The sequence below is a fragment of the Corythoichthys intestinalis genome, chromosome 19 (assembly GCF_030265065.1).
Source record: "Corythoichthys intestinalis isolate RoL2023-P3 chromosome 19, ASM3026506v1, whole genome shotgun sequence".
Lineage (NCBI taxonomy): Eukaryota > Metazoa > Chordata > Actinopteri > Syngnathiformes > Syngnathidae > Corythoichthys > Corythoichthys intestinalis.
The window spans coordinates 44,125,966-44,143,012 of record NC_080413.1 but is presented as its reverse complement, the minus strand read 5'-3'; positions in this window follow the sequence as shown (position 1 = coordinate 44,143,012).

The window sequence follows — 17,047 nt, the reverse complement described above, 5'->3', positions numbered from 1 at the left end:
AAATTTTGTTTGAGCGCAATCATCAAACTTAATTAAAAAAGTCATTTAAGCCTTTTCACAGTGAGATCTATGCGATATGGCCGAGAAATGTAATTTTGATGTTAACTCCCAAACCGCTGCGCAGAAGTCAACCAAACTTCACCCATTAGTGTATTTTATCACAATCTAGTAGTTACATGTGGAAATTTGGTTCTAGGACATTTGATTTGAGCGCAATCCTCAAACTTAGGTCAAAAAAGCCATTTAAGCCTTTTCACAGTGAGATCTATGCGATATGGCCGAGAAATGTAATTTTGATGTTCACTCCCAAACCGCTGCGCAGAAGTCAACCAAACTTCACCCAATAGTGTATTCTATCACAATCTAGTAGTTACATTTGAAAATTTTGTTCTAGGAAATTTTGTTTGAGCGCAATCATCAAACTTAATTAAAAAAGTCATTTAAGCCTTTTCACAGTGAGATCTATGCGATATGGCCGAGAAATGTAATTTTGATGTTAACTCCCAAACCGCTGCGCAGAAGTCAACCAAACTTCACCCAATAGTGTATTGTATCACAATCTAGTAGTTACATTTGAAAATTTTGTTCTAGGAAATTTTGTTTGAGCGCAATCATCAAACAATTAAAAAAGTCATTTAAGCCTTTTCACAGTGAGATCTATGCGATATGGCCGAGAAATGTAATTTTGATGTTAACTCCCAAACCGCTGCGCAGAAGTCAACCAAACTTCACCCATTAGTGTATTTTATCACAATCTAGTAGTTACATTTGAAAATTTTGTTCTAGGAAATTTTGTTTGAGCGCAATCATCAAACTTAATTAAAAAAGTCATTTAAGCCTTTTCACAGTGAGATCTATGCGATATGGCCGAGAAATGTAATTTTGATGTTAACTCCCAAACCGCTGCGCAGAAGTCAACCAAACTTCACCCATTAGTGTATTTTATCACAATCTAGTAGTTACATGTGGAAATTTGGTTCTAGGACATTTGATTTGAGCGCAATCCTCAAACTTAGGTCAAAAAAGCCATTTAAGCCTTTTCACAGTGAGATCTATGCGATATGGCCGAGAAATGTAATTTTGATGTTAACTCCCAAACCGCTGCGCAGAAGTCAACCAAACTTCACCCAATAGTGTATTGTATCACAATCTAGTAGTTACATTTAAAAATTTTGTTCTAGGAGATTTTGTTTGAACGCAATCATCAAACTTAATTAAAAAAGTCATTTAAGCCTTTTCACAGTGAGATCTATGCGATATGGCCGAGAAATGTAATTTTGATGTTAACTCCCAAACCGCTGCGCAGAAGTCAACCAAACTTCACCCAATAGTGTATTGTATCACAATCTAGTAGTTACATTTGAAAATTTTGTTCTAGGAAATTTTGTTTGAACGCAATCATCAAACTTAATTAAAAAAGTCATTTAAGCCTTTTCACAGTGAGATCTATGCGATATGGCCGAGAAATGTAATTTTGATGTTAACTCCCAAACCGCTGCGCAGAAGTCAACCAAACTTCACCCATTAGTGTATTTTATCACAATCTAGTAGTTACATGTGGAAATTTGGTTCTAGGACATTTGATTTGAGCGCAATCCTCAAACTTAGGTCAAAAAAGCCATTTAAGCCTTTTCACAGTGAGATCTATGCGATATGGCCGAGAAATGTAATTTTGATGTTCACTCCCAAACCGCTGCGCAGAAGTCAACCAAACTTCACCCAATAGTGTATTGTATCACAATCTAGTAGTTACATTTGAAAATTTTGTTCTAGGAAATTTTGTTTGAGCGCAATCATCAAACTTAATTAAAAAAGTCATTTAAGCCTTTTCACAGTGAGATCTATGCGATATGGCCGAGAAATGTAATTTTTAAGTTAACTCCCAAACCGCTGCGCAGAAGTCAATCAAACTTCACCCATTAGTGTATTTTATCACAATCTAGTAGTTACATGTGGAAATTTGGTTCTAGGACATTTGATTTGAGCGCAATCCTCAAACTTAGGTCAAAAAAGCCATTTAAGCCTTTTCACAGTGAGATCTATGCGATATGGCCGAGAAATGTAATTTTGATGTTAACTCCCAAACCGCTGCGCAGAAGTCAACCAAACTTCACCCAATAGTGTATTGTATCACATTCTAGTAGTTACATTTGAAAATTTCGTTCTAGGACATTTGGTTTGAGCGCAATCCTCAAACTTAGGTCAAAAAAGCCATTTAAGCCTTTTCACAGTGAGATCTATGCGATATGGCCGAGAAATGTAATTTTGATGTTAATTCCCAAACCGCTGCGCAGAAGTCAACCAAACTTCACCCAATAGTGTATTGTATCACAATCTAGTAGTTACATTTGAAAATTTTGTTCTAGGACATTTTGTTTGAACGCAATCATCAAACTTAATTAAAAAAGTCATTTAAGCCTTTTCACAGTGAGATCTATGCGATATGGCCGAGAAATGTAATTTTGATGTTAACTCCCAAACCGCTGCGCAGAAGTCAACCAAACTTCACCCAATAGTGTATTGTATCACAATCTAGTAGTTACATTTGAAAATTTTGTTCTAGGACATTTTGTTTGAGCGCAATCCTCAAACTTAGGTCAAAAAAGCCATTTAAGCCTTTTCACAGTGAGATCAATGCTATATGGCCGAGAAATGTAATTTTGATGTTAACTCCCAAACCGCTGCGCAGAAGTCAACCAAACTTCACCCATTAGTGTATTTTATCACAATCTAGTAGTTACATGTGGAAATTTGGTTCTAGGACATTTGATTTGAGCGCAATCCTCAAACTTAGGTCAAAAAAGCCATTTAAGCCTTTTCACAGTGAGATCTATGCGATATGGCCGAGAAATGTAATTTTGATGTTAACTCCCAAACCGCTGCGCAGAAGTCAACCAAACTTCACCCAATAGTGTATTGTATCACAATCTAGTAGTTACATTTAAAAATTTTGTTCTAGGAGATTTTGTTTGAGCGCAATCATCAAACTTAATTAAAAAAGTCATTTAAGCCTTTTCACAGTGAGATCTATGCGATATGGCCGAGAAATGTAATTTTGATGTTAACTCCCAAACCGCTGCGCAGAAGTCAACCAAACTTCACCCATTAGTGTATTTTATCACAATCTAGTAGTTACATGTGGAAATTTGGTTCTAGGACATTTGATTTGAGCGCAATCCTCAAACTTAGGTCAAAAAAGCCATTTAAGCCTTTTCACAGTGAGATCTATGCGATATGGCCGAGAAATGTAATTTTGATGTTCACTCCCAAACCGCTGCGCAGAAGTCAACCAAACTTCACCCAATAGTGTATTGTATCACAATCTAGTAGTTACATTTGAAAATTTTGTTCTAGGAAATTTTGTTTGAGCGCAATCATCAAACTTAATTAAAAAAGTCATTTAAGCCTTTTCACAGTGAGATCTATGCGATATGGCCGAGAAATGTAATTTTTAAGTTAACTCCCAAACCGCTGCGCAGAAGTCAATCAAACTTCACCCATTAGTGTATTTTATCACAATCTAGTAGTTACATGTGGAAATTTGGTTCTAGGACATTTGATTTGAGCGCAATCCTCAAACTTAGGTCAAAAAAGCCATTTAAGCCTTTTCACAGTGAGATCTATGCGATATGGCCGAGAAATGTAATTTTGATGTTAACTCCCAAACCGCTGCGCAGAAGTCAACCAAACTTCACCCAATAGTGTATTGTATCACATTCTAGTAGTTACATTTGAAAATTTCGTTCTAGGACATTTGGTTTGAGCGCAATCCTCAAACTTAGGTCAAAAAAGCCATTTAAGCCTTTTCACAGTGAGATCTATGCGATATGGCCGAGAAATGTAATTTTGATGTTAATTCCCAAACCGCTGCGCAGAAGTCAACCAAACTTCACCCAATAGTGTATTGTATCACAATCTAGTAGTTACATTTGAAAATTTTGTTCTAGGACATTTTGTTTGAACGCAATCATCAAACTTAATTAAAAAAGTCATTTAAGCCTTTTCACAGTGAGATCTATGCGATATGGCCGAGAAATGTAATTTTGATGTTAACTCCCAAACCGCTGCGCAGAAGTCAACCAAACTTCACCCAATAGTGTATTGTATCACAATCTAGTAGTTACATTTGAAAATTTTGTTCTAGGACATTTTGTTTGAGCGCAATCCTCAAACTTAGGTCAAAAAAGCCATTTAAGCCTTTTCACAGTGAGATCAATGCTATATGGCCGAGAAATGTAATTTTGATGTTAACTCCCAAACCGCTGCGCAGAAGTCAACCAAACTTCACCCAATAGTGTATTGTATCACAATCTAGTAGTTACATTTTAAAATTTCGTTCAAGGACATTTGGTTTGAGCGCAATTATTAAACTTAGGTCAAAAAAGCCATTTAAGCCTTTTCACAGTGAGATCTATGCGATATGGCCGAGAAATGTAATTTTGATGTTAACTCCCAAACCGCTGCGCAGAAGTAAACCAAACTTCACCCATTAGTGTATTGTATCACAATCTAGTAGTTACATGTGGAAATTTGGTTCTAGGACATTTGATTTGAGCGCAATCCTCAAACTTAGGTCAAAAAAGCCATTTAAGCCTTTTCACAGTGAGATCTATGCGATATGGCCGAGAAATGTAATTTTGATGTTAACTCCCAAACCGCTGCGCAAAAGTCAACCAAACTTCACCCAATAGTGTATTGTATCACATTCTAGTAGTTATATTTTAAAATTTCGTTCAAGGACATTTGGTTTGAGCGCAATTATTAAACTTAGGTCAAAAAAGCCATTTAAGTCTTTTCACAGTGAGATCTATGCGATATGGCCGAGAAATGTAATTTTGATGTTAACTCCCAAACCGCTGCGCAGAAGTAAACCAAACTTCACCCATTAGTGTATTGTATCACAATCTAGTAGTTACATGTGGAAATTTGGTTCTAGGACATTTGATTTGAGCGCAATCCTCAAACTTAGGTCAAAAAAGCCATTTAAGCCTTTTCACAGTGAGATCTATGCGATATGGCCGAGAAATGTAATTTTGATGTTAACTCCCAAACCGCTGCGCAGAAGTCAACCAAACTTCACCCAATAGTGTATTGTATCACATTCTAGTAGTTACATTTGAAAATTTCGTTCTAGGACATTTGGTTTGAGCGCAATTATTAAACTTAGGTCAAAAAAGCCATTTAAGCCTTTTCACAGTGAGATCTATGCGATATGGCCGAGAAATGTAATTTTGATGTTAACTCCCAAACCGCTGCGCAGAAGTAAACCAAACTTAACCCATTAGTGTATTGTATCACAATCTAGTAGTTACATGTGGAAATTTGGTTCTAGGACATTTGATTTTAGCGCAATCCTCAAACTTAGGTCAAAAAAGCCATTTAAGCCTTTTCACAGTGAGATCTATGCGATATGGCCGAGAAATGTAATTTTGATGTTAACTCCCAAACCGCTGCGCAGAAGTCAACCAAACTTCACCCAATAGTGTATTGTATCACAATCTAGTAGTTACATTTGAAAATTTTGTTCTAGGAAATTTTGTTTGAGCGCAATCATCAAACTTAATTAAAAAAGTCATTTAAGCCTTTTCACAGTGAGATCTATGCGATATGGCCGAGAAATGTAATTTTGATGTTAACTCCCAAACCGCTGCGCAAAAGTTAACCAAACTTCACCCATTAGTGTATTGTATCACAATCTAGTAGTTACATGTGGAAATTTGGTTCTAGGACATTTGATTTGAGCGCAATCCTCAAACTTAGGTCAAAAAAGCCATTTAAGCCTTTTCACAGTGAGATCTATGCGATATGGCCGAGAAATGTAATTTTGATGTTAACTCCCAAACCGCTGCGCAGAAGTCAACCAAACTTCACCCAATAGTGTATTGTATCACAATCTAGTAGTTACATTTGAAAATTTTGTTCTAGGAAATTTTGTTTGAGCGCAATCATCAAACTTAATTAAAAAAGTCATTTAAGCCTTTTCACAGTGAGATCTACGCGATATGGCCGAGAAATTTAATTTTGATGTTAACTCCCAAACCGCTGCGCAGAAGTAAACCAAACTTCACCCATTAGTGTATTGTATCACAATCTAGTAGTTACATGTGGAAATTTGGTTCTAGGACATTTGATTTGAGCGCAATCCTCAAACTTAGGTCAAAAAAGCCATTTAAGCCTTTTCACAGTGAGATCTATGCGATATGGCCGAGAAATGTAATTTTGATGTTAACTCCCAAACCGCTGCGCAAAAGTCAACCAAACTTCACCCAATAGTGTATTGTATCACATTCTAGTAGTTATATTTTAAAATTTCGTTCAAGGACATTTGGTTTGAGCGCAATTATTAAACTTAGGTCAAAAAAGCCATTTAAGTCTTTTCACAGTGAGATCTATGCGATATGGCCGAGAAATGTAATTTTGATGTTAACTCCCAAACCGCTGCGCAGAAGTAAACCAAACTTCACCCATTAGTGTATTGTATCACAATCTAGTAGTTACATGTGGAAATTTGGTTCTAGGACATTTGATTTGAGCGCAATCCTCAAACTTAGGTCAAAAAAGCCATTTAAGCCTTTTCACAGTGAGATCTATGCGATATGGCCGAGAAATGTAATTTTGATGTTAACTCCCAAACCGCTGCGCAGAAGTCAACCAAACTTCACCCAATAGTGTATTGTATCACAATCTAGTAGTTACATTTGAAAATTTTGTTCTAGGAAATTTTGTTTGAGCGCAATCATCAAACTTAATTAAAAAAGTCATTTAAGCCTTTTCACAGTGAGATCTATGCGATATGGCCGAGAAATGTAATTTTGATGTTAACTCCCAAACCGCTGCGCAGAAGTCAACCAAACTTCACCCAATAGTGTATTGTATCACATTCTAGTAGTTACATTTGAAAATTTCGTTCTAGGACATTTGGTTTGAGCGCAATTATTAAACTTAGGTCAAAAAAGCCATTTAAGCCTTTTCACAGTGAGATCTATGCGATATGGCCGAGAAATGTAATTTTGATGTTAACTCCCAAACCGCTGCGCAGAAGTAAACCAAACTTAACCCATTAGTGTATTGTATCACAATCTAGTAGTTACATGTGGAAATTTGGTTCTAGGACATTTGATTTTAGCGCAATCCTCAAACTTAGGTCAAAAAAGCCATTTAAGCCTTTTCACAGTGAGATCTATGCGATATGGCCGAGAAATGTAATTTTGATGTTAACTCCCAAACCGCTGCGCAGAAGTCAACCAAACTTCACCCAATAGTGTATTGTATCACAATCTAGTAGTTACATTTGAAAATTTTGTTCTAGGAAATTTTGTTTGAGCGCAATCATCAAACTTAATTAAAAAAGTCATTTAAGCCTTTTCACAGTGAGATCTATGCGATATGGCCGAGAAATGTAATTTTGATGTTAACTCCCAAACCGCTGCGCAAAAGTCAACCAAACTTCACCCATTAGTGTATTGTATCACAATCTAGTAGTTACATGTGGAAATTTGGTTCTAGGACATTTGATTTGAGCGCAATCCTCAAACTTAGGTCAAAAAAGCCATTTAAGCCTTTTCACAGTGAGATCTATGCGATATGGCCGAGAAATGTAATTTTGATGTTAACTCCCAAACCGCTGCGCAGAAGTCAACCAAACTTCACCCAATAGTGTCTTGTATCACAATCTAGTAGTTACATTTGAAAATTTTGTTCTAGGAAATTTTGTTTGAGCGCAATCATCAAACTTAATTAAAAAAGTCATTTAAGCCTTTTCACAGTGAGATCTACGCGATATGGCCGAGAAATTTAATTTTGATGTTAACTCCCAATTCGCTGCGCAGAAGTCAACCAAACTTCACCCAATAGTGTATTGTATCACAATCTAGTAGTTACATGTGGAAATTTGGTTCTAGGACATTTGATTTGAGCGCAATCCTCAAACTTAGGTCAAAAAAGCCATTTAAGCCTTTTCACAGTGAGATCTATGCGATATGGCCGAGAAATGTAATTTTGATGTTAACTCCCAAACCGCTGCGCAGAAGTCAACCAAACTTCACCCAATAGTGTATTGTATCACAATCTAGTAGTTACATTTGAAAATTTTGTTCTAGGAAATTTTGTTTGAGCGCAATCATCAAACTTAATTAAAAAAGTCATTTAAGCCTTTTCACAGTGAGATCTATGCGATATGGCCGAGAAATGTAATTTTGATGTTAACTCCCAAACCGCTGCGCAGAAGTAAACCAAACGTCACCCATTAGTGTATTGTATCACAATCTAGTAGTTACATGTGGAAATTTGGTTCTAGGACATTTGATTTGAGCGCAATCCTCAAACTTAGGTCAAAAAAGCCATTTAAGCCTTTTCACAGTGAGATCTATGCGATATGGCCGAGAAATGTAATTTTGATGTTAACTCCCAAACCGCTGCGCAGAAGTCAACCAAACTTCACCCAATAGTGTATTGTATCACAATCTAGTAGTTACATGTGGAAATTTGGTTCTAGGACATTTGATTTGAGCGCAATCATCAAACTTAATTAAAAAAGTCATTTAAGCCTTTTCACAGTGAGATCTACGCGATATGGCCGAGAAATTTAATTTTGATGTTAACTCCCAATTCGCTGCGCAGAAGTCAACCAAACTTCACCCAATAGTGTATTGTATCACAATCTAGTAGTTACATGTGGAAATTTGGTTCTAGGACATTTGATTTGAGCGCAATCCTCAAACTTAGGTCAAAAAAGCCATTTAAGCCTTTTCACAGTGAGATCTATGCGATATGGCCGAGAAATGTAATTTTGATGTTAACTCCCAAACCGCTGCGCAGAAGTCAACCAAACTTCACCCAATAGTGTATTGTATCACAATCTAGTAGTTACATTTGAAAATTTTGTTCTAGGACATTTTGTTTGAGCGCAATCCTCAAACTTAGGTCAAAAAAGCCATTTAAGCCTTTTCACAGTGAGATCTATGCGATATGGCCGAGAAATGTAATTTTGATGTTAACTCCCAAACCGCTGCGCAGAAGTCAACCAAACTTCACCCAATAGTGTATTGTATCACAATCTAGTAGTTACATTTTAAAATTTCGTTCAAGGACATTTGGTTTGAGCGCAATTATTAAACTTAGGTCAAAAAAGCCATTTAAGCCTTTTCACAGTGAGATCTATGCGATATGGCCGAGAAATGTAATTTTGATGTTAACTCCCAAACCGCTGCGCAAAAGTCAACCAAACTTCACCCATTAGTGTATTGTATCACAATCTAGTAGTTACATGTGGAAATTTGGTTCTAGGACATTTGATTTGAGCGCAATCATCAAACTTAATTAAAAAAGTCATTTAAGCCTTTTCACAGTGAGATCTACGCGATATGGCCGAGAAATTTAATTTTGATGTTAACTCCCAATTCGCTGCGCAGAAGTCAACCAAACTTCACCCAATAGTGTATTGTATCACAATCTAGTAGTTACATGTGGAAATTTGGTTCTAGGACATTTGATTTGAGCGCAATCCTCAAACTTAGGTCAAAAAAGCCATTTAAGCCTTTTCACAGTGAGATCTATGCGATATGGCCGAGAAATGTAATTTTGATGTTAACTCCCAAACCGCTGCGCAGAAGTCAACCAAACTTCACCCAATAGTGTATTGTATCACAATCTAGTAGTTACATTTGAAAATTTTGTTCTAGGACATTTTGTTTGAGCGCAATCCTCAAACTTAGGTCAAAAAAGCCATTTAAGCCTTTTCACAGTGAGATCTATGCGATATGGCCGAGAAATGTAATTTTGATGTTAACTCCCAAACCGCTGCACAGAAGTCAACCAAACTTCACCCAATAGTGTATTGTATCACAATCTAGTAGTTACATTTTAAAATTTCGTTCAAGGACATTTGGTTTGAGCGCAATTATTAAACTTAGGTCAAAAAAGCCATTTAAGCCTTTTCACAGTGAGATCTATGCGATATGGCCGAGAAATGTAATTTTGATGTTAACTCCCAAACCGCTGCGCAGAAGTAAACCAAACTTCACCCATTAGTGTATTGTATCACAATCTAGTAGTTACATGTGGAAATTTGGTTCTAGGACATTTGATTTGAGCGCAATCCTCAAACTTAGGTCAAAAAAGCCATTTAAGCCTTTTCACAGTGAGATCTATGCGATATGGCCGAGAAATGTAATTTTGATGTTAACTCCCAAACCGCTGCGCAGAAGTCAACCAAACTTCACCCAATAGTGTATTGTATCACAATCTAGTAGTTACATTTGAAAATTTTGTTCTAGGAAATTTTGTTTGAGCGCAATCATCAAACTTAATTAAAAAAGTCATTTAAGCCTTTTCACAGTGAGATCTATGCGATATGGCCGAGAAATGTAATTTTGATGTTAACTCCCAAACCGCTGCGCAAAAGTCAACCAAACTTCACCCATGAGTGTATTGTATCACAATCTAGTAGTTACATGTGGAAATTTGGTTCTAGGACATTTGATTTGAGCGCAATCCTCAAACTTAGGTCAAAAAAGCCATTTAAGCCTTTTCACAGTGAGATCTATGCGATATGGCCGAGAAATGTAATTTTGATGTTAACTCCCAAACCGCTGCGCAGAAGTCAACCAAACTTCACCCAATAGTGTATTGTATCACAATCTAGTAGTTACATTTGAAAATTTTGTTCTAGGAAATTTTGTTTGAGCGCAATCATCAAACTTAATTAAAAAAGTCATTTAAGCCTTTTCACAGTGAGATCTATGCGATATGGCCGAGAAATGTAATTTTGATGTTAACTCCCAAACCGCTGCGCAGAAGTCAACCAAACTTCACCCATTAGTGTATTGTATCACAATCTAGTAGTTACATGTGGAAATTTGGTTCTAGGACATTTGATTTGAGCGCAATCCTCAAACTTAGGTCAAAAAAGCCATTTAAGCCTTTTCACAGTGAGATCTATGCGATATGGCCGAGAAATGTAATTTTGATGTTCACTCCCAAACCGCTGCGCAGAAGTCAACCAAACTTCACCCATTAGTGTATTGTATCACAATCTAGTAGTTACATGTAGAAATTTGGTTATAGGACATTTGATTTGAGCGCAATCCTCAAACTTAGGTCAAAAAAGCCATTTAAGCCTTTTCACAGTGAGATCTATGCGATATGGCCGAGAAATGTAATTTTGATGTTAACTCCCAAACCGCTGCGCAGAAGTCAACCAAACTTCACCCAATAGTGTATTGTATCACATTCTAGTAGTTACATTTGAAAATTTCGTTCTAGGACATTTGGTTTGAGCGCAATTATTAAACTTAGGTCAAAAAAGCCATTTAAGCCTTTTCACAGTGAGATCTATGCGATATGGCCGAGAAATGTAATTTTGATGTTAACTCCCAAACCGCTGCGCAGAAGTAAACCAAACTTCACCCATTAGTGTATTGTATCACAATCTAGTAGTTACATGTGGAAATTTGGTTCTAGGACATTTGATTTTAGCGCAATCCTCAAACTTAGGTCAAAAAAGCCATTTAAGCCTTTTCACAGTGAGATCTATGCGATATGGCCGAGAAATGTAATTTTGATGTTAACTCCCAAACCGCTGCGCAGAAGTCAACCAAACTTCACCCAATAGTGTATTGTATCACAATCTAGTAGTTACATTTGAAAATTTTGTTCTAGGAAATTTTGTTTGAGCGCAATCATCAAACTTAATTAAAAAAGTCATTTAAGCCTTTTCACAGTGAGATCTATGCGATATGGCCGAGAAATGTAATTTTGATGTTAACTCCCAAACCGCTGCGCAAAAGTCAACCAAACTTCACCCATTAGTGTATTGTATCACAATCTAGTAGTTACATGTGGAAATTTGGTTCTAGGACATTTGATTTGAGCGCAATCCTCAAACTTAGGTCAAAAAAGCCATTTAAGCCTTTTCACAGTGAGATCTATGCGATATGGCCGAGAAATGTAATTTTGATGTTAACTCCCAAACCGCTGCGCAGAAGTCAACCAAACTTCACCCAATAGTGTATTGTATCACAATCTAGTAGTTACATTTGAAAATTTTGTTCTAGGAAATTTTGTTTGAGCGCAATCATCAAACTTAATTAAAAAAGTCATTTAAGCCTTTTCACAGTGAGATCTATGCGATATGGCCGAGAAATGTAATTTTGATGTTAACTCCCAAACCGCTGCGCAGAAGTCAACCAAACTTCACCCATTAGTGTATTTTATCACAATCTAGTAGTTACATGTGGAAATTTGGTTCTAGGACATTTGATTTGAGCGCAATCCTCAAACTTAGGTCAAAAAAGCCATTTAAGTCTTTTCACAGTGAGATCTATGCGATATGGCCGAGAAATGTAATTTTGATGTTCACTCCCAAACCGCTGCGCAGAAGTCAACCAAACTTCACCCATTAGTGTATTGTATCACAATCTAGTAGTTACATGTGGAAATTTGGTTATAGGACATTTGAGTTGAGCGCAATCCTCAAACTTAGGTCAAAAAAGCCATTTAAGCCTTTTCACAGTGAGATCTATGCGATATGGCCGAGAAATGTAATTTTGATGTTAACTCCCAAACCGCTGCGCAGAAGTCAACCAAACTTCACCCAATAGTGTATTGTATCACAATCTAGTAGTTACATTTGAAAATTTTGTTCTAGGACATTTTGTTTGAACGCAATCATCAAACTTAATTAAAAAAGTCATTTAAGCCTTTTCACAGTGAGATCTATGCGATATGGCCGAGAAATGTAATTTTGATGTTAACTCCCAAACCGCTGCGCAGAAGTCAACCAAACTTCACCCAATAGTGTATTGTATCACAATCTAGTAGTTACATTTGAAAATTTTGTTCTAGGAAATTTTGTTTGAGCGCAATCATCAAACTTAATTAAAAAAGTCATTTAAGCCTTTTCACAGTGAGATCTATGCGATATGGCCGAGAAATGTAATTTTGATGTTAACTCCCAAACCGCTGCGCAGAAGTCAACCAAACTTCACCCATTAGTGTATTGTATCACAATCTAGTAGTTACATGTGGAAATTTGGTTCTAGGACATTTGATTTGAGCGCAATCCTCAAACTTAGGTCAAAAAAGCCATTTAAGCCTTTTCACAGTGAGATCTATGCGATATGGCCGAGAAATGTAATTTTGATGTTAACTCCCAAACCGCTGCGCAGAAGTCAACCAAACTTCACCCAATAGTGTATTGTATCACAATCTAGTAGTTACATGTGGAAATTTGGTTCTAGGACATTTGATTTGAGCGCAATCATCAAACTTAATTAAAAAAGTCATTTAAGCCTTTTCACAGTGAGATCTACGCGATATGGCCGAGAAATTTAATTTTGATGTTAACTCCCAATTCGCTGCGCAGAAGTCAACCAAACTTCACCCAATAGTGTATTGTATCACAATCTAGTAGTTACATGTGGAAATTTGGTTCTAGGACATTTGATTTGAGCGCAATCCTCAAACTTAGGTCAAAAAAGCCATTTAAGCCTTTTCACAGTGAGATCTATGCGATATGGCCGAGAAATGTAATTTTGATGTTAACTCCCAAACCGCTGCGCAGAAGTCAACCAAATTTCACCCAATAGTGTATTGTATCACAATCTAGTAGTTACATTTGAAAATTTTGTTCTAGGACATTTTGTTTGAGCGCAATCCTCAAACTTAGGTCAAAAAAGCCATTTAAGCCTTTTCACAGTGAGATCTATGCGATATGGCCGAGAAATGTAATTTTGATGTTAACTCCCAAACCGCTGCGCAGAAGTCAACCAAACTTCACCCAATAGTGTATTGTATCACAATCTAGTAGTTACATTTTAAAATTTCGTTCAAGGACATTTGGTTTGAGCGCAATTATTAAACTTAGGTCAAAAAAGCCATTTAAGCCTTTTCACAGTGAGATCTATGCGATATGGCCGAGAAATGTAATTTTGATGTTAACTCCCAAACCGCTGCGCAGAAGTAAACCAAACTTCACCCATTAGTGTATTGTATCACAATCTAGTAGTTACATGTGGAAATTTGGTTCTAGGACATTTGATTTGAGCGCAATCCTCAAACTTAGGTCAAAAAAGCCATTTAAGCCTTTTCACAGTGAGATCTATGCGATATGGCCGAGAAATGTAATTTTGATGTTAACTCCCAAACCGCTGCGCAGAAGTCAACCAAACTTCACCCAATAGTGTATTGTATCACAATCTAGTAGTTACATTTGAAAATTTTGTTCTAGGAAATTTTGTTTGAGCGCAATCATCAAACTTAATTAAAAAAGTCATTTAAGCCTTTTCACAGTGAGATCTATGCGATATGGCCGAGAAATGTAATTTTGATGTTAACTCCCAAACCGCTGCGCAAAAGTCAACCAAACTTCACCCATTAGTGTATTGTATCACAATCTAGTAGTTACATGTGGAAATTTGGTTCTAGGACATTTGATTTGAGCGCAATCATCAAACTTAATTAAAAAAGTCATTTAAGCCTTTTCACAGTGAGATCTACGCGATATGGCCGAGAAATTTAATTTTGATGTTAACTCCCAATTCGCTGCGCAGAAGTCAACCAAACTTCACCCAATAGTGTATTGTATCACAATCTAGTAGTTACATGTGGAAATTTGGTTCTAGGACATTTGATTTGAGCGCAATCCTCAAACTTAGGTCAAAAAAGCCATTTAAGCCTTTTCACAGTGAGATCTATGCGATATGGCCGAGAAATGTAATTTTGATGTTAACTCCCAAACCGCTGCGCAGAAGTCAACCAAACTTCACCCAATAGTGTATTGTATCACAATCTAGTAGTTACATTTGAAAATTTTGTTCTAGGACATTTTGTTTGAGCGCAATCCTCAAACTTAGGTCAAAAAAGCCATTTAAGCCTTTTCACAGTGAGATCTATGCGATATGGCCGAGAAATGTAATTTTGATGTTAACTCCCAAACCGCTGCGCAGAAGTCAACCAAACTTCACCCAATAGTGTATTGTATCACAATCTAGTAGTTACATTTTAAAATTTCGTTCAAGGACATTTGGTTTGAGCGCAATTATTAAACTTAGGTCAAAAAAGCCATTTAAGCCTTTTCACAGTGAGATCTATGCGATATGGCCGAGAAATGTAATTTTGATGTTAACTCCCAAACCGCTGCGCAGAAGTAAACCAAACTTCACCCATTAGTGTATTGTATCACAATCTAGTAGTTACATGTGGAAATTTGGTTCTAGGACATTTGATTTGAGCGCAATCCTCAAACTTAGGTCAAAAAAGCCATTTAAGCCTTTTCACAGTGAGATCTATGCGATATGGCCGAGAAATGTAATTTTGATGTTAACTCCCAAACCGCTGCGCAGAAGTCAACCAAACTTCACCCAATAGTGTATTGTATCACAATCTAGTAGTTACATTTGAAAATTTTGTTCTAGGAAATTTTGTTTGAGCGCAATCATCAAACTTAATTAAAAAAGTCATTTAAGCCTTTTCACAGTGAGATCTATGCGATATGGCCGAGAAATGTAATTTTGATGTTAACTCCCAAACCGCTGCAAAAAGTCAACCAAACTTCACCCATGAGTGTATTGTATCACAATCTAGTAGTTACATGTGGAAATTTGGTTCTAGGACATTTGATTTGAGCGCAATCCTCAAACTTAGGTCAAAAAAGCCATTTAAGCCTTTTCACAGTGAGATCTATGCGATATGGCCGAGAAATGTAATTTTGATGTTAACTCCCAAACCGCTGCACAGAAGTCAACCAAACTTCACCCAATAGTGTATTGTATCACAATCTAGTAGTTACATTTGAAAATTTTGTTCTAGGAAATTTTGTTTGAGCGCAATCATCAAACTTAATTAAAAAAGTCATTTAAGCCTTTTCACAGTGAGATCTATGCGATATGGCCGAGAAATGTAATTTTGATGTTAACTCCCAAACCGCTGCGCAGAAGTCAACCAAACTTCACCCATTAGTGTATTGTATCACAATCTAGTAGTTACATGTGGAAATTTGGTTATAGGACATTTGAGTTGAGCGCAATCCTCAAACTTAGGTCAAAAAAGCCATTTAAGCCTTTTCACAGTGAGATCTATGCGATATGGCCGAGAAATGTAATTTTGATGTTAACTCCCAAACCGCTGCGCAGAAGTCAACCAAACTTCACCCAATAGTGTATTGTATCACAATCTAGTAGTTACATTTGAAAATTTTGTTCTAGGACATTTTGTTTGAACGCAATCATCAAACTTAATTAAAAAAGTCATTTAAGCCTTTTCACAGTGAGATCTATGCGATATGGCCGAGAAATGTAATTTTGATGTTAACTCCCAAACCGCTGCGCAGAAGTCAACCAAACTTCACCCAATAGTGTATTGTATCACAATCTAGTAGTTACATTTGAAAATTTTGTTCTAGGAAATTTTGTTTGAGCGCAATCATCAAACTTAATTAAAAAAGTCATTTAAGCCTTTTCACAGTGAGATCTATGCGATATGGCCGAGAAATGTAATTTTGATGTTAACTCCCAAACCGCTGCGCAGAAGTCAACCAAACTTCACCCATTAGTGTATTTTATCACAATCTAGTAGTTACATGTGGAAATTTGGTTCTAGGACATTTGATTTGAGCGCAATCCTCAAACTTAGGTCAAAAAAGCCATTTAAGCCTTTTCACAGTGAGATCTATGCGATATGGCCGAGAAATGTAATTTTGATGTTAACTCCCAAACCGCTGCGCAGAAGTCAACCAAACTTCACCCAATAGTGTATTGTATCACAATCTAGTAGTTACATTTAAAAATTTTGTTCTAGGACATTTTGTTTGAACGCAATCATCAAACTTAATTAAAAAAGTCATTTAAGCCTTTTCACAGTGAGATCTATGCGATATGGCCGAGAAATGTAATTTTGATGTTAACTCCCAAACCGCTGCGCAGAAGTCAACCAAACTTCACCCATTAGTGTATTGTATCACAATCTAGTAGTTACATGTGGAAATTTGGTTATAGGACATTTGATTTGAGCGCAATCCTCAAACTTAGGTCAAAAAAGCCATTTAAGCCTT